At 39.9% G+C, this 25,727-nt stretch overlaps 1 long non-coding RNA gene across 1 annotated transcript; it reads left to right on the top strand.

Annotated features, from left to right (window-relative positions):
• The first annotated feature begins 524 nt into the window (after positions 1–524).
• LOC120406855 lies at positions 525–25,345 on the top strand. Its single transcript, XR_005599641.1, has 4 exons — positions 525–650; positions 7,689–7,783; positions 9,147–9,223; positions 24,648–25,345. It is a non-coding gene; the product is annotated as an uncharacterized LOC120406855 (long non-coding RNA).
• Positions 25,346–25,727: the final 382 nt, after the last annotated feature.

Here is a 25,727-nt window from a genome sequence, read left to right as displayed (position 1 = left end):
GAGCCCCGGGCCCTTTTAAATTGCTGGCCCCAGGGCAGCTGCTCTCTTTGCCCCCCCCACCCCCGCCACGCCTGTCAGCAGGCGGGGGGAGGGGGGGTGCAAAAGGGGAAGGGACGTTAAAGTGCTACAGGGTCCTTTGCCGCAGCAGCCCTTTAATGTGGGCTGGGTATGGGCCGGTGCAGGTTCTTACCGGTACGGAGTACTGGCCTCGGCCCGTACCAGCTCACTTTCACCCTTGGGTGAGCCATCAGAAATGTGTGTTATTTTACAGTAATAAAGGCAGTTTTGCAGACAGAAAGTTACATTGCTCACTGTGAGCAGCCCTGTCTAAATGCTTATGCAAGTGAAAATATTAGATGGTTCATTTAATGAATTTTGCAATATTACTCAAATATATTATCTGACTTTTCATATTTTGCCCAGCTTTTAGAATAGGGCAAATAATTTGTAAATATGTACAAATCATTACATTTTGACTAAAATCTTAATGCACATTTTTCATCATTTGCATACCTCCACTGAAACTGCAAGGGCTTGTAGACCTCCTGGGTTGTGTTCTGGAGTAAAAAAGAAAACAAGAAGTCTTATTAACAATGTCGATGCACAAATACCTGATATGGGGGCAAATACCAGGTTTTTGCACTCATAAGGTAGGCGTATGTAAACAATTGCATACGTTTAAATTTGAAAGTCTGTCCCCATGTGTAATACCTCCAGTACGAGTTGATTCCCTAACTAATTAATGGATTATATTGAATGAAATTACACTTATCTATTCCCTATAACATTTCTCTCTTCTGGGGCATTTACTGTGTATACGTATTTGTCCTTACTTTTTTAAAAAAGTAATTCAAATATGGCCACAGTTTTAATAAAACAATTATTTAGTGAAAGGTTAAGTTTGCACAATTAAAAATAATAACAGATTCGGAACTTCAACATATCAGTTTCTACAATAAAGGTAACTTGGTCACATGGTGCATCCTATGCTTCTTCAAAGATAGGTTGTGATATTAGTTCTTCCTCTATTTAATATTGCCTAATGCAGCACTATTATTAAGGCCTGGTCTATATTTAAACATTAGATTGACAGATAGCCAAAGACTCAAAGAGTAATAGCAATTTTTTTTAAGTAAATCAGAAGCAGGAAGCCTGCTAAACAACCAGTGGGGCCACTGGACGACTGAGATGCTAAAGGAGCATTCAAGGACGATAAGGCCATTGTGGAGAAGCTAAATGAATTCTTTGCCTCGGTCTTCACGGTTGAGGATGTGATGGAGATTCCTGAACCTGAGTCATTCTTTTTATGTGACAAATCTGAAGACTTGTCCCAGATTGAGGTGTCATTAGAAGAGGTTTTGGAACAAATTGATAGACTACACAGTAATAAGTCACCAGGACCAGATGGTATTCATCCAAAGGTTCTGAAGGAACTCAAATGTGAAATTGCAGGACTACTAACTGTAGTTTAAATCAGCTTCTATACCAAATGAATGGAGGATAGCTATTGTCACACTCATTTTTAAAAGGGGCTCCAAAGGTGACCCTGGCAATTTCAGGCTGGTAAACCTGACTTCAGTACCAGGCAAACTGCTTGAAACTATAGTAAAGAATAAAATTGTCAGACACATAGATGAACATAATTTGTTGGGGAATAGTCAACGTGGTTTTTGTAAAGGGAAATCATGCCTCACCAATCTACTAGAATTCTTTGAGAGGGTCAACAAGCATGTGGACAAGGTGGATCCAGTGATATAGTGTATTTAGATTTTCAGAAAGCCTTTTACAATGTCCCTCAATAAAGGCTCTTAAGCAAAGTAAGCACTCATAGGACAAGAGGGAAGGTTCTCTCATGGATTGATAACCGGTTAAAAGAGGAATAAGTGGTCAATTTTCAGAATGGAGAGAGGTAAATAGTGGTGTCCCCAGGGGTCTGTACTGGAACCTGTCCTATTTAGCATATTCATAAATGATCTGGAAAAGGGGGTAAACAGTGAGGTGGCAAAATGTGCAGATAATATAAAGCTACTCAAGATAGTTAAGTCCCAGGCAGACTGTGAAGAGCTACAAAAGGATCTCTTAAAACTGGGTGACTCAGCAACAAAATGGCAGATGAAATTCAATGTTGATAAATGCAGAGTAATGCACATTGGAAAACATAATCCCAACTATACATATAAAATGATAGGGTCTAAATTAGCTGTTACCACTCAAGAAAGAGATCTGGAGTCATTGTGGCTAGTTCTCTGAAAACATCCACTCAGTGTGCAGTGGCAGTCAAAAAAGTGAACAGAATGTTGGGAATCATTAAGAAAGGGATAGATAATAAGATAGAAAATATCATATTGCCTCTATATAAATCCATGGTACGCCCACATCTTGAATACTGCGTGCAGATGTAGTCACCCCATTTAAAAAAAGATAGATTGGAATTGGAGAAGATTCAGGAAAGGGTAACAAAAATGATTAGGGGTATCGATCATCTGCCGTATGAGGAGAGTTCAATAAGACTGGGACTTTTCAGTTTGGAAAAGAGACAACTAAAGGAGGATATGATAGAGATCTAAAAAATCATGAATGGTGTGGAGAAAGTAAATAAGTATTATTTATTCCTTCTCATAACACAAGAACTACGGGCCACCAAATGAAATTAATAGGCAGCAGGTTTAAAGCAAACAAAGGGAAGTATTTTTTTACACAATGCACAGTCAACCTGTGGAACTTCTTGTGAAGACCAAGACTATAACAGAGTTCAAAAAAGAATTAGATAAATTCATGGAGGATAGGGCCATCAATGGCTATTGGCCAGGATGGACAGGGATGGTGTCCCTAGACTCTGTTTGCCAGAAGCTGGGAATGGGCAACAGGGGATGGATCACTTGATAATTACCTGTTCTGTTCATTCATTCCCTCAGGGGCACCTGACATTGGCCACTGTCGGAAGATGGGCTAGATGGACCTTTGGTCTGACCCAATATGGCCGTTTTTATGTTCTTTGCAAGGGCATGTCTTATGGCATGTCTATACTAAGTCAAGGACTCCAAAGGAAATACAGAACAAAGGCTTCCTGTACAACCTCGCTTTGGCCCCCTTGCTTTATGATAGTCTTTAATAGCATGATCACATTTTTTCCCCTCAGATCCCTGCATCAGTCGGTAAACAGAATGGACAATGATCACTTAATGGGTAGTTATTTGATATTTCTTTTTATCCTCGTTGTTTGATGTGTTGCTTCATGTCTTATTTATTGATTGTTCTCCTAGGGAAGACTAGGAATCCAGGGAAACATGATTTGTGCTGGGGCACAAAGCAAAGGAGACATTGTCTTTTTTTTCTCAGGGACCAATTTCTGTACTACCTAACATTGTCAGAGGTTTCAGTGAGTAAGGTCGACAGCTGAGAAGTTTACAATAACTTCAGTAAGGAGTGCAGGATTTTACCCCATTTCAGAAACCAAAAAAGCTAGAGTGGTATTTTATTTTGTTGTTTTTTGTGTGCATTCTACATCTTTCACACACTTGCATACTCATGCAACTGAGAGACATTTTCCTCAAGTCTTGCTAACAATTTGGTTTGCTCTGTTTTTGTTGTAATGAAAGTTCTAGATCCTTGAGGATAAAAAGCCCCTATGAAGGGAAACATACAAATGGCAAAGTTGACTAAGCAATCACCTGTCAAAAAGTCGATTCCTCAAAATATTAATGGCAGCTATTATCTGAAAAATCACTGTACAGTATCACTTCATTCTGTAAAATAAACACTGTATACACTCATTCTGTATATTCTTGCCAATGTGTAAGTATGCTTAATATGCCCACTAGATGTCACTGTTGTTCTTTGCCACATATTTCCTTAACGTTTTATAAGCAAATACTGTATAAAGAGAAATTCAGATTATTCCTGTTTTTCTTACTTTTAATACTAAAAGAGGCACTGTTTGACTAAAAGTATTTCCATGAAGACATGTTTACAGGAAATTGCATATCAAATTGAGAATTAATATCAGATTTAGACAGTCATTACAATACACACTATCCATGTGTATGACAATTATTCACATATGCTTGTGCATTATTAGTGAGGTGGTAATAAGATTCCCAGAAGTGCTACTTTCGACTGGTGTCTTCTGGGAATTATAATGCAAACAAGCATTTCTAAAACCACAACATCATTCCTGCAAATACTTGTATCCTCAAGATAGAATAATGGTAAATCATGGAATTACTTGCTTCTGTCCATAGGTGAGAGCATGACAATCCCCATCCTATATTGGATTCAGCAGGTGTTACCATGATTTCAGATTTTACATTATCTATACAATGAACCATAATAGTTCTGATCTGGTTTCCATTTAAGTTAAGCATAATGACTTCAAAGGCAGTAAATCAATTCCAACAACTATGTTAATTAATGCTTTATTTATACGTTGTTAGTAGAACTCATAGAAACCTCTGCTAGACACTCTATACTAACATATTGGTCAGTTATGTTCCCACAAACAATAACCTTCTCTCCTCTTTTTTTAATTAGAAGGGAGTATTCTTTTTTGTATTCAGTGAACTATATTTTAACTAGAAAAGTGTGCAAGGGTCCTATGATAAAATTAAATGGGGGTGTTAATAAAGCTAAATATGAAACAAATTATTGCTCCTGAAATTTGTGGCGCTAAAGAAATGCTTCTACTTAACTTTTGTTCATTATTGTCCATTACTTCTTTGATATGTTGTATCAGTTGATGCAATATATCTATTAATAAAACCCAAATCAAAACCCTATGTTAGAGGGACATTAAGGTTGCAGAGTTAAGCACTCCAAAGTGCCAAAAGTAACCTTGATTCAGTCCCCTTGTGTGTATGCATTATGTTACTGTCTTTAATTACCACACACTATTTTTTTCTTATGGGCCCCTGACTCATCCAGTGCACAGAATGAATGGTGCTTAATTAATGAGCTGCTTTTCAATATTTAGTTTTATCCTCACTGTTCAATGTGTGGTCATAGGCTTTATTTACTGCATGCATTTCAAATCTTGCTATGAAGACAGAATTATTAATTTCTTCACGGGCATTTCTATGGTGCTCTCACATAGTGTCAGAGTGCTTCACAAACATTGTGAATTTATCTTCGCAACACCTCTTGTCAAATTAGGGGTTATTATTCCCTTTTTACAGATGGGGGAAAGGAGGTAAGGTTGCATTCAGCATTCCATTAGAACTTTCAGATGTTCTAAACTTTGTGGAAGATATCTTCAGAAATTTTCATTTCTTGAACCCAACCCAAGTGATGGATTTCTTTGGAAAGTCTAAGCAAAATCTGTTCATCCACTTTTGAGTTATGTGAGAATTAAAAGAATTAACTTTTTTTCCTTTAAAAAGATATGAAGACTGGTTTTACATGCACAAAAATGGACATACTTTCCAAGCTGAAATCTTTCCAGGTGTTGCTCTTAATGGAGAATAAGTATCCAGGCCTACATGTAAAACAAACATTAAAAAAATGAAGTTTATTAAAATTTAAAAATCAAATTTCCACTTAGTTTACATTTATGGTACTAATTATGTGAATATGAAATAATAGATATTGGACTCAACTGAGTTGCCATTTAAATCAAAGGGAGTTTTGCCTTTGGATTGGACATTTTATCAATGCTATATCCATAAAACTTGGCATATGCTGCTGTTTCAATGTAGAGATTTATTTATTTAAATTGATAAAATGCACTACACAAGGATATATGCACAGACAAGTCAATTTAAAAATACATACAAAGATAGATATTACAGCTATAGATTTATATAACTATAAACAGATATACTGTACGTATGATATATACACTTCCATATAAGACATCAGTGATTTTACTACAGAACTTGGCAACAGTTTGCAGTAGTGATTTCAGGGTCGCACAATATTTTTCCTCACTTCTACAGAAAGACTACTGTCCATAATTCAGCTGATATTGTGTATTGTATATTTACAATTATAGCAGGTTAGTCTGTGTGTCATTTATACACATAGTTGGGTGTTAGAGAGATGTGAGTGGTAAATTAGTATTCAACTAACCCAAGCACTTTATAAAAAGAGGTTATTGAACTGAATCAGATTAACCTGCTCTGACTACATATTTCAGCTTTCTAAAAATTGGGACCCCATTCAGCACACGAAAATTTGATGGGTGTTAATAGGAGTATTCAGGATAGTTTAAGAACAGCAAGACAATTAAAAAAGAACAAAAAGAGCTGAGTGCAAAATTCATTTCCGGGGGTGAAGGGAGATCATAAATCTATTTTTTAAGAAAAAAATACAGCCAGTGTGATAGTGCCTTCCCACGTCTTCTGGCTAGGTGCTATGTGCATATAAATGTTTCACGTTAAGCTTTAAGATCAAGGGAAAGTCTGTGGGGAACCTTGTTTCCTGGAGATATGCTTGCTCGAGCAGTTCCCAAGTACTGACTAGGATACTTCATTTTCTGGAACACCAGTTCTTTGCTTGCCTCTAACTGTGTCCACAGTTATGAAGCCTGCATTTCCAGAAGTGGGTTTGCATAGATGTTTGGTCATAAACCAGCCTAATTACTATCCTCTCTGTTTTGTGCATGTTTAATACAAAGTTTCACCTTTCTTCCATATGATAAAGTGAACAAAAGACATAGTTGCATTAGCTGAGAATGTCTGCTTTTTAGAACCAATTGCACTTACTGGGTCTCTGCCCTGTATACCTCAAAGTGCCCTCATCTCCCATTGAGCTTAAGAAGAGTTGAGGGGACATTCCTTGCACAAAAATAGATGCTATTTTTCAAAATTTGGCATAATTAACACAAATGTTTTCAATATTCCATATGGGAAGCGTAGCAGAGGGATTCTTCTAATTGAATATAATTAGTTATTTTAACTACTGTCATCGGTTATTTAGTTAAATTTTTATATTTATAGTAAAACATCACCAATATGAAATTTTATATTTATTTCTCAGATACATAGCAGATGGCTCTTTGGTCCACTGTAGTAATGAATTCTTAAAAGAACTATTTTCTACTTTATGTTGCTAATATATATAAATAAAAAAATCTGTCTAATTTTTAACTTTTGCTCGTGGAAATCAGCGCTTGTTGCTCTCTTCTTAAAATAATCAAATATCTATTAGACAGTTTAAGAGGATAAGTTCTTATAGTATAACATATAAAATGATTACAAATATATTGCTTCAGAGGACCGATTTGTTACTCGTATATGAACTGTAACATTTAAGATAGTAAACATGTATATACTACCAGTATTTATATAGTGATATCATGTACAACAAAATGGATGAAATCATTTAGATTAAGAACAAATTAATACAAAGAATGAGTATAAACAAAACCCAGTAACTTAGTAGGGAGAAAAGTGGTCATTCCTTCCCCAAAAAGAGTGTGAAGTCCTGGGCATAGACCTGTCACTTCCTTTTGCCTGCTTGCTTCCATATTCTTATTGGATAGCACTGAAATACTGGAACTCTTCACTGAAACAGTTGTGGCAGCTACTGATTCATCATCTTGCCTGGAAGGAGATGCCATCGAGCTATTTGGGGAAAGAGAGTTGATGGCATTCTTTATCATCTGGAGAGTTTATGCTCCTGCATTTTTTCAACATGGCACTCATGTCAAATGCAAAGTTAACAAGGTCTGATCCATATTCTATATTCTACAGATGTCACTGCTGAATTTAGTTCCTGCTGACTCTGGAGAAGAGCAATTACTGTGATGCTTGATTCCAGACACACACTTAATATCTTCAAGTAACAGGTATGGACAGTGATGAGCTGCCAAAATATTAACAACCGGTTCCCTCCTCCTCACCCCGCGAGGGGGTCGTGCACCCCCTGCCCCCCGGGACTCCTGCCCCGCCCCCCAGGACCCCTGCCCCATCCACCCCCCTTCCCTGTCCCCTAACTACCTCCTGCTGCCCCATCCAACCCCTCCTCTTATTCCTGATGCCCCCCCAGGACTCCTGCCCCATCCTACCACCCCTTCTCTCGGTCCCGACTGCCCCGGGAACCCCTGCCCCTGACTGCCTCCCACCACCCCATCCAACCCCTGGTCCTTCCTGACTGCCCCCCCAGGACCCTTGCCCCCATTCAATTACCCTGTTCCCTGCCCTCTGACCGCCCCCAGTCCCGACCCTAATCCACCCCCGCCCTCTATTCAACACCCTCTCCCTGCTCCCTGTCCCCCTAACCGCGCTGCCTGGAGATGGGGGCCATGGGCGCTGGGCTGGAGTTGGGGGCTGGGCCAGAGCCGCTGGCCAGCCCGAAATCAGGGGCCGGCCCGCAGTCGGGACCGGGGGCCAGCCCAGAGCTGGGGGCCGGCCCAGAGCCACTGGCCAGGCCAGAGTTGAGGGTTGGGCCAGAGTCGGGGACCGGGGGCTGGCCTGGGGCTGGGGCCCAGCCCAGAGCTGGGGGCTGGAGTCACTGGCCATCCCGGAGTCAGGGCTGGCCCGGAGCCGCGCTGCCCGGCCAGAGTCGAGGTCGGGGCCGGGGCTGGGGCTGGGGCCGGGGCTGGGACTGGGGCTGGGGCTGAGGCCAGAGATGCGCGGCGCCTAGAGCCATCCTTGTGCCCCCCCACCCCAGCTCACCTGCAGGAAGCTGCTGCTTCCTTCTCAGCCCTCCCAGGCTTCCCATGCTAACAGCTGATTGGCAGGAAGCCCGGAGGGGGAGCCTTCAGAGGAGGAGGCAGAGGCAGAGCTGGAGCCAGGTGAGCTGGGGTCAGGGGCAGGGCAGGGCAGGGAGCTGCTGGAGCTTTTGTTAAATTTAAAAGCCCTTTACAACCGGTTCTAAAAGGGTTTCTAAATTTAACAACCGGTTCCCGCGAACCGGTGCGAACTGGCTGCAGCTCACCACGGGGTATGGACAGAGAGAGAATCTTTATCCTTTTTAACTCTCCACTATGTTGATGTGCAGTATCTTGCCTTTTCTGCCCTCATAAACATTTCAATTGATTTCCACCCAACGATCCTTCATTGGATTTTAAAAAATGAAAGAAAGATATTAAATTGCTAGTAAAGGTAAATACGACTACCAGAGCTGAATGAATATTTTAAAATATCTTGCATTAATTTCTGTTGAAATTTTTACATGAATTTGCTTTAGCCTTGTTTCCTTCTCTGTAGTGAAGCCAAACGTACTTATTGTGAAAAGCCAAGTTTCCAGCAGTGGAAGGTTCGTTCAGTAATCCACTCCACCAATGGTAGGAAATTTCCATTCTCACACATTAAGAGAGCAGTGGGATGAGCCATTAAACATAACAGTTTATATTCATGACAATATAATTGGACTAAACTATGGTGCTTCAATAGTTTATTATCTGGCACTGTTGTACAGCATGTGGAACTATTTCCAAGACTTGTATAGAACTTGTTTATAGCAGATGAATATGTCTGTTTAGACTTACTCTGATGATTAGTCTAGATTTTCTTGCATTGCCTTTAATAGTGTACAGTTCAAGTAAACAAAGAACTTTACCAGTAATTTTTTTAAAGCAAACTAAAAAAAGTTTGTTGTTTAAAATAAATAAAAATGTAAAAGATGCATTTTGATTCATAACATCTAATGCTGGGAAATCTAAGCTCTTCTCATCTACAGTGTTCTAGCCATAACATGCTTTACTAGAAGTGTTCCATTTTCCCATCTATTTTTATTTATGACACTCTCATTGAAAAGAAAATGGGCTCCACGAGGAAGTCATATAGGATGGAAACAGAATGAAGGAAGTCTAAGTAGGAAAAGAGAACAGCATAATTTAAATTCATTTATCTTAAAAGACAAACAGATAAAAGCACAATAAACAGGAGACTAATATCACTGGCACAGGAAGGAGTTAGATAAGATACTTGGCTGATTGCCCTAGCAGCTATTAACTTCAGCTCAGCAGTTCTGTGCAATTGTGAATATGTACAAGTCCTAAAAAAGAAGACAGTACAATTAATGAAAGCTACTGAAAACAGTCTAGGACTGTGAATCTTAAGAGCTTCAAAATCTCAGTCCTTCTGCTTAGAGAGTTTTCAGTCTTTTAAATAAATGAAGCCCACACTACTCCTTAAAAAAATTGAGTATTGTTACTCTTATGGCTCTGATTCAGCAAAGCATGTAAACATATACTTAAAGCTAAGCATGTATTTAAGTACTTTGCTGAATTGGGGGTTTAAGTAGAAATTTATTTTAATTTTGAAAATACTTTAAATAATTTCTTTTGGAAGAACATGGTGCAGTGTAAGTGTTGTGTTACCAAAATATTTTTAACAATTAAGCCTCATTGCCCTAAACTACTTCCTTTTTTTAAGGTCTTGTGAGAATCACATAGCAGTCACCAGAGGAGGGAGCAATAGCTCAGTGGTTTGAACATTGGCCTGCTAAGCCCAGGGTTGTGAGTTCAATCCTTGAGGGGGCCATTTGGGGAACTGCAGCAAAAAATCTGTCTGGGGATTGGCCCTGCTTTGAGCAGGGGGTTGGACTAGATGACTTCCTGAGGTCCCTTCCAGCCCTAATATCCTATGGTTCTATGTAGAGCAGGCAGTAAATAAGCGTGTTTAAGACAAGAAAGGAGGCTACAGACAAAATATGAAACTCCATATAGAAGTCCTAAACACACACTTTAAGGCCCATCTACATTACTAAATTCACTACTTGTACAAATGGGTATTCAAACATGCTTATTTAACACTGCAGGGGAGCATACTGACAACATACAATATAAAGGAAGTTTCCTGAGCAATAAGCCTGTGCCACACCATGAAAAAAGGGGTGTGTCTTTCACAACACCAGGATCAACACACATGATTAAGCAAAACCGTCAAATACGCACAGAAGAAAGAAAATGTAAAGGTGTCTCTTGCAAAGAATTCTTCCGCACCAAGTAACTTAGCTCTTGTTTTTCTCTTTTCCTTCACTCCACTTGTATTTTCTTTCTCAAACGTTACAGTTCTCTTTCTTATTTTAAAATTTGCCATCAGGCAGGTGTTTTTTTACTTAACATGGTATTTTAATTGTTCCATTTTTCTCTCTTCCTTCTTTTTTTATCTTTACTTTCCCTTCAGGACACTTCTCCCTTTCCTGATTCTACCTTATTTTCATTTTATTTTCCTTTCTAATTATCCCAAAATATATTCTTCATTGTCACCCCCCATCTTTCATTCTTGCCTTCTTCTCTCTTTTCCTCCTAATTGCATCCCTCACAATTTTTCTTTTCTAATCCTCTCAATTATCTCTGCATCTCCCCACTTAATATGTCTGCGCCTTTCTCATTTCATCTGAAAATTACACCCTCCTCCCCAACCTTTGCTCCCCCACTTTTTTGGATGGGACTTTGTAGTTCCCTTTTCAGGTCCATTGAAACCTGAAGCGGAGAAGCCATTTCCCTTTTCCAGGTCCACAGTGGTCCTTACAGGAACCATTTTCCCCATTGCCAGGACTTCAGAGGCATGAGGATTAATTCCATGGTTTCCAAGACAAAAGGCCCAAAGAGGAGGGGATGTTTGTGGTGACAAAGTAATTATAAGCTTCTGCCTGCTGTGGGAAGATGAAGTGGGTTAACACCACCCAAAAAGTGCAAGCTGAAGAATACCTAGAGAACCCACAGTGCAGTTTAAAGCAGCCTTGGTGCAAAGAATGATAATTTACACTAATATTTTTTAAAATGTATGCTGATACTATAGGGTAAGCCTCATTTGTTAATTAAATGAATGGCTTGATAAATATTTAAATAGGAATATTAGATGCAAACTCTAATAATTCCTTGAAAGGTACCAAAAGAAACTGAACAGTTTTTTAAATAAAACATGCTTTGCACTCCTGGAAGATACAGTGTAAGATTCATGGAGCTTGTGTTTAGCCTGGTACATTCCCTTTTTTTTTTTTGTTCTCCCCCCCCCCACCTCTTAAATCGAAGGCTTTGGTCATTAACACTATGAGTCACAGTAACATGTTATGATCTGAGCTGGCATTTATAACAAAATACAGCTTCTAGCCTTTTGGATGCCTCTCCTACAGGTCACTTGTCCTAGTGATGGAGAGAGTGGTTGCTCCCAAGAGAAAGGAAAGACGCCCATTAAGTCAGCTCACACCCTGGGAAAGGCTACCAATTTCAGAGTTTCTATTCGTACAACATCTTCAGTTCTGCCCTCTAAGCGGGGTCAATGTTATAACAGCCGAGAGAGAAAGAGGCTTGGGCAGTGAGTGAGTGCCTGGAGAAACAATGCAACTTACTCTGTAAGGGAAATTTGTAACTTGTAGACAGGCTGGCTCATTTTGGTGCTCATTTTTGGAAATACCTATATGATGATTTGTTTTGTGGATTATTGATTTAGGTGTCAGGCAGATAAAAAGCATCATTTCTATGATACCTTTATCATCACTCTGACAAGGATTGCTTTCAAGTTAAAGACCGATAAAAATACCAACTTTTGACATTCTCACAACAGCCGTGTCATTTTTTTCTTTTTCTTTTGTTTTGTTATTGTCAGTGAAAGGACAGTATAGATGAATGATGGTGTCAGACGTGTTAATAGAGTGACATGTCACTCTTTTCTTTTTAATTTTTTTAATTGATTTATAAAGCATAATACAATTTAATTAGGAAATATCTACACGGGAGAAACCTCTGACTACCCAGTATCAGCACTCTCCAGGCCTACAAGGCCAAATTCATCCTTGATATTATATCACGGAGTTACAGCAGCCAAGAATCTCCACCATAAAAACGAATATATTTAGTTTTTAACCATGTACAACAAAGATGATAGTGTAAATTGTTCATTCAGGCTGCAAGTGAGCAGTGAATATGAGATTCTGAAGACTTCATTTCTACAGACGAACAAAAATCTGATGGCCCTTGGTCACACTTACGCTCGAACATTCCATTTTAACCCATTCTTCTACCCCTCTTATTTCCCCTCCTCTGCCTTTTTTTCTTTCTGTCAGCATACTAGTTTGATAGCTATTCAACCACAGATGTCTGCGTTAAAATAGTTTGTCTAATAATACTTTCCACTCCTACAGCACCTTGTAACTGAGGATTTCAAAGCACTTTACAAATATTAACTGAATTAATCAGCACCCAAGGAGGTCAATATTATTAATCTCTTTTTACAAGTGAGTAAACTGAGGAACAGAGTGACACTGGATGCCTGTATCAGGACCAGGCACAGAGCTTGTATTTCTTAACTCCCACTCCCATGCTTTAACTGCTAGACCATCCTTTCCCCCCAATAAATACATAGTTATTACTGTGATTAAAGGATACATGTTAACATTCTTAATCTATTGGAGATTGTTAATATGATGTGCCAATTTCTTATACTAAAAGCCTTACAATTTGCTATATCTCCCTCACTGTGGTATATTAGGACTGAGGCAGGTAGAAAATATGTTGATGGTGATCACATACTGCAAAATCCCCAGGATAGATCAGCTGTACTTGTAAGCCAACTATGCAGGTTAATGTGTAGTAAGTGAATTGAAGGAAACAGACAAAGGATTAGAGATTAAGAGAAAAAAAAGACAGTGATAAGCTAACCAAGCAAGAAAGATAAAGGAGGTTACAAAAGGGAGGATGAGAAAAGTTTTTTTTATGAAGTTGGAAATATACAAGCACACGTCTGAATTATGTAGTGTAACTACAATACATGACTAACAATTGAACATAGTTTGGTACATTGCATACCGAGCCCCCCTCTAAATCATTATAGTGGTTCCTGCAAGTTTAGAATATAGGTAAGACATTTATTTACTGTCAAGATATATCCAGATACTGTTGTCAGACCATTTATTTACAACATACAGTGATGAAAGAATAAACATTTTCCTTAGATTTCAGTGCCATGACATTGTATAAAGTATAGATAAAATACTTAGTATTGACAGTACATAGCAGCTTTTATTCAGCTATTATCTTAAAACCCTTTACAAATGTTAATTAGTTAGGACTAACAACACCCCTGCAAGGTACAAATACATGTTAAAGCCTGAAGGAACTATTCTAATAATCTAGTGTGGCCTCCTGCATAACATAGACCATAGTTTCACCCACGGATTTCCGCACCTAGCCCAACGTCTTGTGTTTGCACTACAGCACATCTTTTAGAAAGACATGTACTGATGTACAGTAAGTCAATGGAAGAGCCAGGTATCGTGAATCCAAGCCCTTACTATATACACATCCTTAGACTCCAAATTCCATATTTTTGGTGGTTTTACAATTTGGATCAGACACATTTATTTATGACCATGTGACACATTTGTTTCTGAATGTGAATTGTCAAAAAATTTGCAGAAACAATGAGACTATTTAAGGAGCCACAGCCATTTGGCTACAAGTGTGCATAATACCAAAAGGAAAAATCTTTCTTTGGAGAGAGACAGCTAAGGAAGAATAAATTGAGGAGAAGAGCCAGTGCCAAGATATATCACACTGATGAATTCTCACGTTCTGTTTATACAGTGGCCTAGAATCACAGCATCATCAAAGTGAACATTATTTTGCTAGTTATGTTGTTTGTCTTATATTTGTAAATTGAAGGATATACTTCTATGACTGTTATGTTGGTTTGCCTTCATAATTTAAGGAGTCTTTTCATTGATCCTACTATTGTAGAGGTTGAGGGAGCCTGTGTATAGTGCTCTAGAAGTTGAATGAATAAATATTATTATTATTATTATTACTGAATAAATATAATGGAAAATCACAATAGGTCATATAATTAAGGCAAGATATAACGCTGTCCTCGGGAGCCAAAAAATCTTACCGCATTATAGGTGAAACCGCGTTATATCGAACTTGCTTTGATCCGCCGGAGCGCACAGCCCCGCCCCTCACCAAGCACTGCTTTACCGCGTTATATCCAGATTGGTGTTATATCGGGTCACATTATATCGGGGTAGAGGTGTATGTGTCTATTCATAGTTATATATTAGAAAACATTTCAAATTTCAGTACGACTATGAAACAACCTATAATTTTAAATTATTTTTAATTTTGCTGAATATAAATATGTAGGGGATAAAAATTAGAGCAATGTGAAGACAGGGAAATAATGGGCTAGACAAAGTGGAAATTAACAGTGTTGTTTAATGCATATTAACCAATGAAAGTTTGGAAGGAAACTCTTAATTTGCCAATGAAGAATAATCTTTATATACAGGAGAGCACAGAGCTCCAGAGCAGTGATACTGTACAGAATGTTATTTCAAAGTAAGCCTGTTTGTTCCTGTTTCTGTGTGTGTAGAATCCTCTTTCAAGACTTTGGTGCCATAGAACATCTGCTAGTGTTTAGTCACCTTCTGCACTAATGATTCTGCCTTCTGGGGATTAAATTGATTTTTCACATTTTAGCATCTGAAGGCCCAGAGTATGCCCTATTGCCTCAGAGTGTGTGGTGGCACCAGCAGCAGGGAATGTCAAGGCAAATGCTTTTAGGACAGCAGTAGCAATGATGGAAACACCACAAAGAGATGTAAGGTTCCATGGAACCGAAAAAAGTTCTGATTCTTATGTTAACAATTTAAGAGCAGTTCGATGTGGATTTAATGCATCGATAAAGACATGTCCTCATGATTACCTAAAATCCTGCTCTCTTGATTTAATGCTCTTTAAGGAAAAGGTATTGACTTATTATTACTGCTCCAAACAAGGTTTCCTTTTACCCTTGGGTTTGTTGCTCAACTCTCCTATTGCTGAATTAATTAATAGAAAAGGACTCTGGGGAAGAGCTGAAGGTAAGAGGTTTGGGGTGGAGTGGGAATGGAGGTTTGTGTTGCGCTTACTGGATGGGATGTGAACTTTTCTTTTTGTATTGTGCTGCTGAGTGATAGTTTTATTGACTGCAGCTTTAAATGCTGTCAGGTTGCCTAATGTTTCTGCATAGGTGTTAAAAAACATGATAGGTTAACAATAAAGAAAAAATAATAGAAATCTCCCTGGCCTGCCTGACTCTCTCTGTTCCACCTCTCTGAATTCAAGGTTTCCTAATGCCAAACAGAAGTGTCTCAAGATTTCCATTTTGTCCCATCCATTCAGCATCTAATATTCCTATTTAAATATTTATCAAGCTCTGGGTCTAAAGTCTATCACTTGTGAAAGACACCGTAAAGAGGATATGTTTATGTTAGTTGAACTGAATGGCATGGAAGCCATGCCTTCTGGGATACACAAAATCATTCAAGAATAAAAAAATAAAAACCTGAAACTAGTTCTTGCTTAAGAGGCAACAATTGCTGGTCTCCTGACCACAGGTTGCCCTTTATTCTGATTGGGAGTCAGGAGATCCCTGTTAAGAGTTGTTCTCTTTGGCCAGTGCCCAAGACAAAGCCTGCCAAGGCCTGGCCAGAAGGCTTAGTAGAAAAGTCTAGAGCGGGACCCAGACCAACCCTTGGCAGTCTGTATGGATAAATGTTATTGTCCTGTCCCAACACCAAATTACTAAACTGGGAGACAATAGTGCCTACTCATAATTTAAAGCCATTTAGCTTGAGCATTTCCCTTGCAGGAAATAAATGCCATTAACCACTGATTAGTGGCATCAGAGCCAAGCTAGCCATTGCCAATGCCAGCATGCACTAAGATCTCCCCAACCAATTACTGGGACAACTTCCTGCTTTAAGGGCTTACTTTTGGGGGTGGAGTGGATGAAGAGAGATCTTAATCAGCTTGTGAAGAGTTGGCTTATTTCTATATGTGCTGTAGTAAGATATCAAATTATACCAGTGTAATCAGAGGGAAATGATCTGGTCAGAACAACTATAAGTCTGTCCGCTCTCTTTTAATATCTCCTAGCAACCCTTGCCCCAATGCTCTGAGAGGGGAGATGAAGTGGTACTCTCCCTTCAGAAGTGGGATGCCTGGTGCTGGTCACCACCTTCCAATCCTCCTGGGCCCCCTTACATGTGGAGTGGACTGCTAACCAGATGGCCCATCATGAAATCAGGACATGATCAACTGGGGGGAGCATAAGCCCCTTCTGTCCTCTTCATGAAGCCCTAAAAGAGCACTGTAGCTCCCCCCCACTTTGGATTCAGAGTGATACAGGCCAGGGACGATTCCTTCTGTACTTTGAAAAAATTGCTGAACTACCACTTTAAAAAATCTAAATGACAATTACTTGTCATTCATTATAAATTATGATTGGTTAACAAAATGTCAAACAATCACAAACAAACCATTTAACAAGTTATTAATAAACATTTTCAGAGTTTGCTTTATAGTGAGGTAGAAATGTACATGTAATTCCATCTGAGAAATATGGGAGCACCTCACAAGGCAGACCTCAAATGCTGGGATTGTAGGAATGACGAACCGGGCCTGCTGCTGGGATTGTGGACTTTAGCATAGAGTACCTGGACTTTTCCCCCTAATCTTACATCCTTTCCCTTGCAAGTGTCATGATGACATTCCTAGTACCTACAGAACTGTCTGTAAATACCATTGTGTTTCTATATCATTGACATAAATTCTGCCTTTAGTTCTGTCTGTGTATTTACATCCTGGTGCTGCATAACAAGTCAGTGGGAGTGTTGCCATTTATTTAGTAACTCAGTTCAGAACATTATATTTTCAGGATCTTTTTAGTTCATCTTTAAAACACGACTGCTGCTTGCTGAGCACCACTCCTGGCCCAGAGGGTCTCTGCAGACCCCCCTCCCCGAGCTTCTGCTTTCCCTCTCTTCAGGAGGCATGAAGACCTCACAAAGGCTTTCTCTGGTTAACGGTCCCCCAGCAGGTGTAGTTTAGTACCAGAATCAGTTTATAACAACTCACAGACCCAGTTCTTAGCGTTGATATTTTCTCTTACCCTCCAGGGCTCTTCTTCCATCTCAGTCCATCACTAGGGCTCTGACATTCTGTCCCAAACTGTCAGGGTCCCTCCACCGCCATCACTCAGGAGCCTCCTGCTCAGTGGGCTTTAGCATCCAAGTTGCTCTGTGTGTTGCCTAATCCTCACCCTCCACCCCCCTCATTCAGTAATCAGGGTTGGCTTAGGCCCAGACTCTCCAGCCCACTGGGCAGCTACCCTGTTACAACCTTTAAATATCAAAAGCAATTATTTGCGATGTGGATTAAGCACCCCAAAAAATAATTAAAAAGGAACTTTTTTCAGCTAACCGATTGCAAGAGCCATTGAAACCTACCCCAGGATACCATTCTTTATTCTTGCCCCTCTTAATTGAAAAGACGTAGGCTGCACCAATTTAAATGAACTCCAGTTCATAAATTTACATTATACAATGAACCAAGTTTCAGATCAATTAACAAATGTGGATTTCCATTATGAACTCCTGAGAAAAATTAGGTTTTTTTAGAACACTAACACTTATAATTACAGTAGTGCAAAGGGTTCTGCTTTTGTAATATATCCAATTTCAAAGGTAACTCTGAGAAATATTCAAACACTAATTCAGTTCACTATCAAATTAGTTTCTGTAGTTTTATAGACCTCAGCCTGCATTATTGCTTTTTAACAGGGACTTGATAAATTTTTAAAGAAACATACGGTAAGCGCTGTTCCTATAATAGAGTTTAGACACTAGACTGTATATAAATATATAACCTGGCAGTTCATGTTCATTGAAACCTAAATTGTGATTCACCAGGTGTATCTTTCTTCCATCCTGGGGCTCTCAAAAGACATTCAGTTTCATTGCATGTTGCTGTGATTTAAATCAATTTATTCTTGAGGTTTTTAATGTTTTACCAGGATAAATTTCCTCTGTCCACTATGGCCTATATAATGAAGAGTGATGCTAAGATGTCATGTTGCCAACAGGTTTATATTCTGCCGCCTTACATTATTTTCTGTTGATGAATCCATTTAGAGCCTTATGGCTTCTGAGTATGATCAGTGGAAAAAAAAGGTCCAGCTAGAAAAGTGCAAAGAATATGTTGCATCGTGTCACAGTAACAGAAGGAAGGGAAGGAAGAAGAACATAGTCAGATTTCAGGTGTATTTTAAACTTCCCTGATTGTCAGGGAAGCCTGTTCAATACATGATTCAGAACAAAATACAGTCTTGTCTCATGTGTTTTGGCTTCTGGGCTAAAAGTGTCAGTCACAATCATCTCCAGATCTTATGTGATATGTAAACATGGCATGAGTTGTAGATACCCATTCCTTCACCAAACTGGATACTAACACATAACGTCAGTCACATTCCATGTACAAGTTTTCATAAATATTGTAATAGACTCAGCCAACGAATATGAAACAAGTTCCTTCTGAAATAATTAAAAGGATAATCAACTGCAAGTAAACAACTTTATATAGACGAGCGCACACACTTTATTAAACTGGAGAGATGACTGAGATGTAATACTGAGATCCAGGTCCAAAATTTCAGGGATGTTGGGATCTGGGGTCTTGGTGAAAGGCCCACCACTAAATAAATAGATACAATTCTAACTAGACTTCTACAGCTTTCCAAAATAATTCTCTTTTAAACTTGCTTTTGAAAAACAAACAATAGTAGAGTTAGAGTACTGGATGCTAAATTCTCCATACAGTACCTTATTCCTTGTTCGCTGAGTCCAAAATGGAAATGAATCAGCACAAAAAAAAAAAAGATTTTCCTGAACCACATCTAAAATGCTCATCCTAAATATGCCATTTATTTTCAGATCCCTGGATCTTTAGCTCCCTCCCTTTTCTTCGTCCCTCATTTAAAAATTTACATGTAAGAAATATTTCCCTGCACTTAGAGACTGCTCCAAATAGAATGTACATACACTGCATATATATTACAAACTTATCCCTTTCAGGGGTTTGGCTTTATGAGTAACTGGCATATTAATAAACAAGCTTCAGCATAAGCTTAACCATTCATAGGTTTCTCTACAGAATTCCCTGTATCCCCCTCTTACCCGAAAGGTGGTAGAATTGTCGAGGTGGTGGTCCCTCCAGACGTCCACAAGGGAATGATGGCCAACGATCTCCCTGAGGACATCTGCAGTGGCCTGGCACTTCTCTCTCCTGATGTGGTCCCACTCATCCAGTATAGTGTTAAAGTTCCTGCCCAGGACCAAGCACTTGCGAGGATCCAAGGTACCAAAGAAGGTAGATGCCAGCCGATAGAACTGTATCTATCCGTATTGAGGCAGAGATGTTAACAAGAGTGAGGATCAGCCCCTTCCGCACAGACCTGGAAGTGCAGTATGTGACCAGGCACAACCTCAGCAACCCACAGCATCTTTGTCCATAGGTTCTGGGAGACCAGGGTGGCCACCCTGCCCATGAACTCACTGAGGTGGCTGAAGTACACTCTGTCCACACACTGGATCAGTGTGAGTCTCATGCAGAAAGATCAGAGTTCTCTTCCCTCCCCCACAAAAGAAGGAGAATACCTGGCACCTGCACCCTACAACCTCTGATGTGATGGTGGTAGGTCTCACCGGGGGTACTGAGGAGTCTTGTGGGCAGTGTCACCAGTGGCCACCTCTTTGGAACCAAACAGCAACCAGTGGTCAATCCCATAGGTGACAAGAGAATTGTGGAAGTTGCAGATCTATTGATAGGCTGAGGAACATTGTCCTTTGGTCCTTTTCCCTCCACCAACAAGGTCCTTGATTCAAATCCCCCAGTTGCTGGAGAGTGAGCTGCATCTTCCTTTTGGAGCCTTGTAAGTCCTCCAGGAACTGGCACAGCTCATCCCATGGCACAGCAGGGCCTGAGAGATCCACAGACTCAACTGTGATGGCAGGGCCCATGCCCACCTGAGTCTTGGGGGAACCCAGCACCCTTCCTTGCCAGGGCAAGGGACAGTCCCTTTGGACATGCCCTGAAGTCCCTCAGAGGAAGCACCAAGCCTCTCCTGATGAGTAGTGGATCCAGTAAAGGAAGTTTTGATATGGCACAATGAAGGATCCTTCTAAGCTCCTATTCATTCACTGCTGTTGGCAGCTGAGGGGTGACTTGCTGGCAGAAGGAAAGCATTTGATGGAAGGTGAGGTCCTTACAGCCCAGCAGGAGAGGGTGGATCATAGAGACCAATTTCTCCAAGGTGGACTAGGGAAGCAGAAGGGCAGTGTGGGGGAGGAAGGATGGGATGGATGTCAGTACCACCTTTGCATCCAGGTCCCCCAAAGGCTTGAGGGGGACAAAATGGTCCCCACTAAGATGCCCTTTCCACCACCTCCTGGGTGGTGGCCTCCAGAGGCAGGAAGAAGACAACCTTCCCATACACCTTGGAGGCTGCCACAATGGCAGAGGGCTCCATAACCCATGCCAATGGACACCATGCCATCTCGTTAGGGGGCAATGGATGCAATGCCTCCTGGTCAGGGTGGGGGAAAGGCCCAGCAGCAGTAGATGGAAGATGAGGAGGAGACGGCAGTGGTGGATGGAGGCACCACAGCAGATGATGATGGGACAGCCTTATATTTAAGAAAGGAAAAAAGAGTGATCTGGGAAACTATAGGCCTGTTAGTTTGACCTCAATTGTATGTGAGATCTTAAAACAAATTTGAAAGAGAGTAATTAAAGATATCGCGGTAAATGGTAATTGGGATAAAATACAACATGGTTTTACAAAAGGTGATCATGCCAGAGCAACCTCATCTCTTTCTTTGGGAAGATATCCAATTTTCTAGACAAAGGAAATGCAGATCTAATCTATGTAGATTTCAATAAAGCATTTGGTACAGTTCCCCATGTTTTCTGTAAGTGCAGCAAGCCACACAATGAATGAGGAGGGTAAAAAGAAATATTGAATAATTACCCATTCATCGAATGATGCAGGGATCCTGTGGAAAAATAGATTGAGATTATGTAATTAAAGACTATCTCATAATGCATACATGCAAGAAGGCTGAATTAAGATTGCATGGTCACCCTTAACCCTTATTTCCCAACTTCTGAGTGTTTTGTCTTCGCAACCGTAATATTCTTTTAAGGTAGTATTTTATGTAATATAATTATATATTTACTATATTATGATTATATTTAAAGCTACAATATTTTTATTTAGCTTTGAATTATTGCTTATTATTATAGTCCATTCCACTAACTGTAAATCACCCCCATCCCACAGGGGGAGGTGTGTGTCTGAGGGCTATTCAAAATTGATTTCCCCTTACGCATGGTAATTATGGAAACACTTTTGCTAAGTAACTGTGTCCTGATCCACAGCATTAAACACCTATGAACACTGGTTCAAGATCTTCTTAAAGACTTTGTTTAATCCACCTTTAAGGCACAATCTGTGATCCTTTATCTTGGAACATCTCCCTGTTTCAGCATGTATGTTCAGCAGAGGTCCTCTTTGCTAATGAAATAACCACGTTATGCTCTTACAGAAACCATACGAAGACTGAGATTGCATCTTAGCCCTAGGGAAGGAAAATATACACAAAGTGAAGGTGGTGTGAGCATTATAAAAACCATAAGGACTGTCAGATCTTTTAAAATATAGAATCTCTGGCCTTCATCCTGCAATGAGATGCATTCAAGCAGAACCTGCAGATCTGCACTAACATCAGTACATTTCCACAAGAAAACAAGGATGCTATGTGCATCTCATTGCAGAATCAGGACCTTGGTCTGCTTAATATGCATATACATAGTCTGCTTTCAGATTTTGGCAGTATTGGATTCAGACAACATTCTTAATGTGTGGGTGAGATTAATATATTATACTGGGGAAAATCCCTTTTATAGTTGACCTCTTGACTCAGAAAAATGTTATAGACCATTAATAATATTTCACATCTAAAACTTCCAGCTGCCATTTCAAAGGAGCTAAAGGAAAAGGAAAACATATCTTTTCCAAATTCTGCTTGGTTTATATGCACACAAGAGATCACTCCTCGTAAAATGTATCACTTCTGAAATTCACACTGCTCTGCCTTTATTAGATTTAATAAAGCACATTATTTACTGTACATAACATAGGCATGTGAAATTAGCAATGAAGAGCCCAATCCCACTACTATGACAGCCAATCACAAAATTCCTATTGCCATGTCTGGGAGCAGGAGCAGGGCCCAGTAATGACCTTGATACACAATTGTCTTTGCTGATAGCAAATGTTGTATCAGAAAGTATGATACAGCTATACATGCTAAAAGAGAAGGGGGATGAAGTGGGGGACATATCTGTGAGGGTTTCCTAATGGAGATTTATTGCCAGTCATTCCATTGAAAAGGGGAGGGAAGGGGAGAAGTGTGGCTGAATATTCCCCCTGCAACCCTTGAGAAACAGGCTGCCAGACCAGCTCCTCAGATATGCAGATCACTATAGATCTTGGGGGAATTCACCTTTAATGTGCCCCTGCTGGACACTTGCTCCCTGGAAGTTTGACTTCAAGGAACTGCACTGCCAGGGATTCTAAAGTTGATGATCACCTCAGGAACCCCACAACGTGCGGCTGTGTTATCTTCCCACCCTGATCTCTGCATCAGAGGAGGAGGAGGCACTACCTATTCCTTCCAGCCACCCACTAGTTGTCCTCCCAATGTTTGGATCCCCAGACCTGCAGAATGCCATCTGCTGGGAGGAGGGAGAGAGGATAGGTTGCTGTGGATGCATGTGGATCCCCCCACAACCAAACAACAGAGATGCACATCCCCTCTGAATGTGTGTCCCATGGACAAATTGTACCCGCAGTCACTTTCAGACATTACTTAAGCAAATTTCCACGGACTTTGGTGAAAGTTTACTTGAGTAAGGACTGAGTAAAACTTGAGTAAGGAATTTGAGTAAGGATTTGACCATAGATAATTATTTATTATAGAAATTACATTAAGAACACTAATAAAATTCTATAACAATAAAAATAAAATAATTAATTTAAAAACTTTAATCTTTATTTTATACTACAATATTCAAATCAGGTAATTGAAATTCTAGTTATAGGAAAAACCATTAGAGTTAATAGCCTACAGTATGTGATAAACAAAGGTTTCCTGCAATTCGTATAAAGCCTTATTTCTGTAATTTTCTGCAGTGCTATCACTGCTTCAGCTTTCTTTATATGTACACACTATTGGGTCTTTAACCTTCAGCAGGGGCGGCTCCAGGCCCCAACATGCCAAGCACGTGCTTGGGGCGGCATGCCGCGTGGGGCGCTCTGCCGGTCGCCGTGAGGGCGGCAGGCAGGCAGCCTTTGGCGGCGTGCCTGCAGAGGGTCCACTGGTCCCACAGCTTTGGTGGAGGGAGGTCACCTGGAGCTGCGGGACCGGCGACCGGCAGAGTGCTCCCCGCAGCGTGCCGCCATGGGGCGGCGAAATGTCTAGAGCTGCCCCTGACCTTCAGCATGCTTCTAAATTCTTTTTAGAAGATGAAATACTTTAACAGCTTTCTAGCTTGTGTTTTTTTTTGGGGGGGGGGTGTTATATGAGAGAGTTTATTTTGAATCAGTTCTTTTGACTTCAATGTAGCTTTTGCAGTGGACTGCACATCTGACACAGAGAATGGATTATAGTGACCTTAAACAGTAAAGTGTGCACAGGAAATGATATTATTTCAAGATATTGCCCCAATACAAAGACAGAATTTGTTATCCAAATGATGCACTGATGAATGTTCATGGACATGTCATATTTCTTTTAGGTACCATGCCCACAGTCCAGGGCCCCTTTTGGAGTTCATGTGAATTTTTTTTAAATTCTGTATTTTCTCTCTTTAAATATTGTAGATCAAATAATCAACATATCCAAACACCCATCAGTTCTTTGAATTCTTCTGGAAGACTCCCTGCTGTGCCCTCTGAATTTTTAAGCTTTTCAGCGTCTCATGTGACAGCAATTTTTTTTTCCAATGGACATAAGATGTATACAAAACTGTCAGTGTTTTACAATCCTGTCATTCAGAAGGCACTTTAAAGTTCCTATTTTAACTTATTTTTTATAGTACTAACTGCTCAGGTACAAAATCAACAAATCCTGTGAACCCCGCCTCTTGCACTAAAAGAATAACTAAAAGCTGCTATCCCAGTAGTTAGTCTTAAATGTATTTGTTCTGAGCTGTGTTTTCACTTCTAGCCTTAAAATCACCAAGACTATATGTTTTCTTTTCCAGTATTGCTCTATGCACTCCCTCTAGTGATACTACCATGTATAAACATTGTTTCTTGGTGGGGGAGAATGGAATTTCCCAAATGGCTCACAAACCATTTAATGAAGCATGTAGCACAAACATTTCATTACAACATATTGTGTACTTTTACCTTTAATAACTACATTCCTCATCCAAGAAGTCTCCATAGCTTTCAAAAATGAATTATACAAGTATTATTTCACTCAGAATACATATTTTCCATGACAATAATAGTACTTTCCTCAACTATTGTATTTATTAGCAACCTGTTGCCCTCTGACACTGGTATCATTTTCATCGACCTTGATAAAGTGTGTATCATTTAGAACATCTTTAAAAATTATTAAAATAGTTTTTATTTTATTGGATTCTTTTTTCTTAACAGCACATGAAACAAGAGAGCAAGAGATATTGTAAAACATTAGGATGTAATCCTTATTTGAAGGAAAGCAGAAAAAGCAGAACTGCCTCAGGGTGAAATCACTTACCCAGAGCAAAAGTGTAATCGGGCTATATACCAGAGAAGTGAGGGTGGGCTGGAGAGGTGAAATTCCCCAACCCAGGGTCAAGGCATGGAGCTATAGCACTGCCCCGTTGCCTCTGCTCCTGCACGTTTCTTCTATTCTATATAGGTTCTTATACTGTACTTAACATCACTGTAGTATGTGAGCACCTTTCA

The sequence above is a fragment of the Mauremys reevesii genome, linkage group 5, assembly GCF_016161935.1.
Source record: "Mauremys reevesii isolate NIE-2019 linkage group 5, ASM1616193v1, whole genome shotgun sequence".
Taxonomy (NCBI): Eukaryota; Metazoa; Chordata; order Testudines; family Geoemydidae; genus Mauremys; species Mauremys reevesii.
This window is presented reverse-complemented; position numbering and strand designations above follow the sequence as displayed.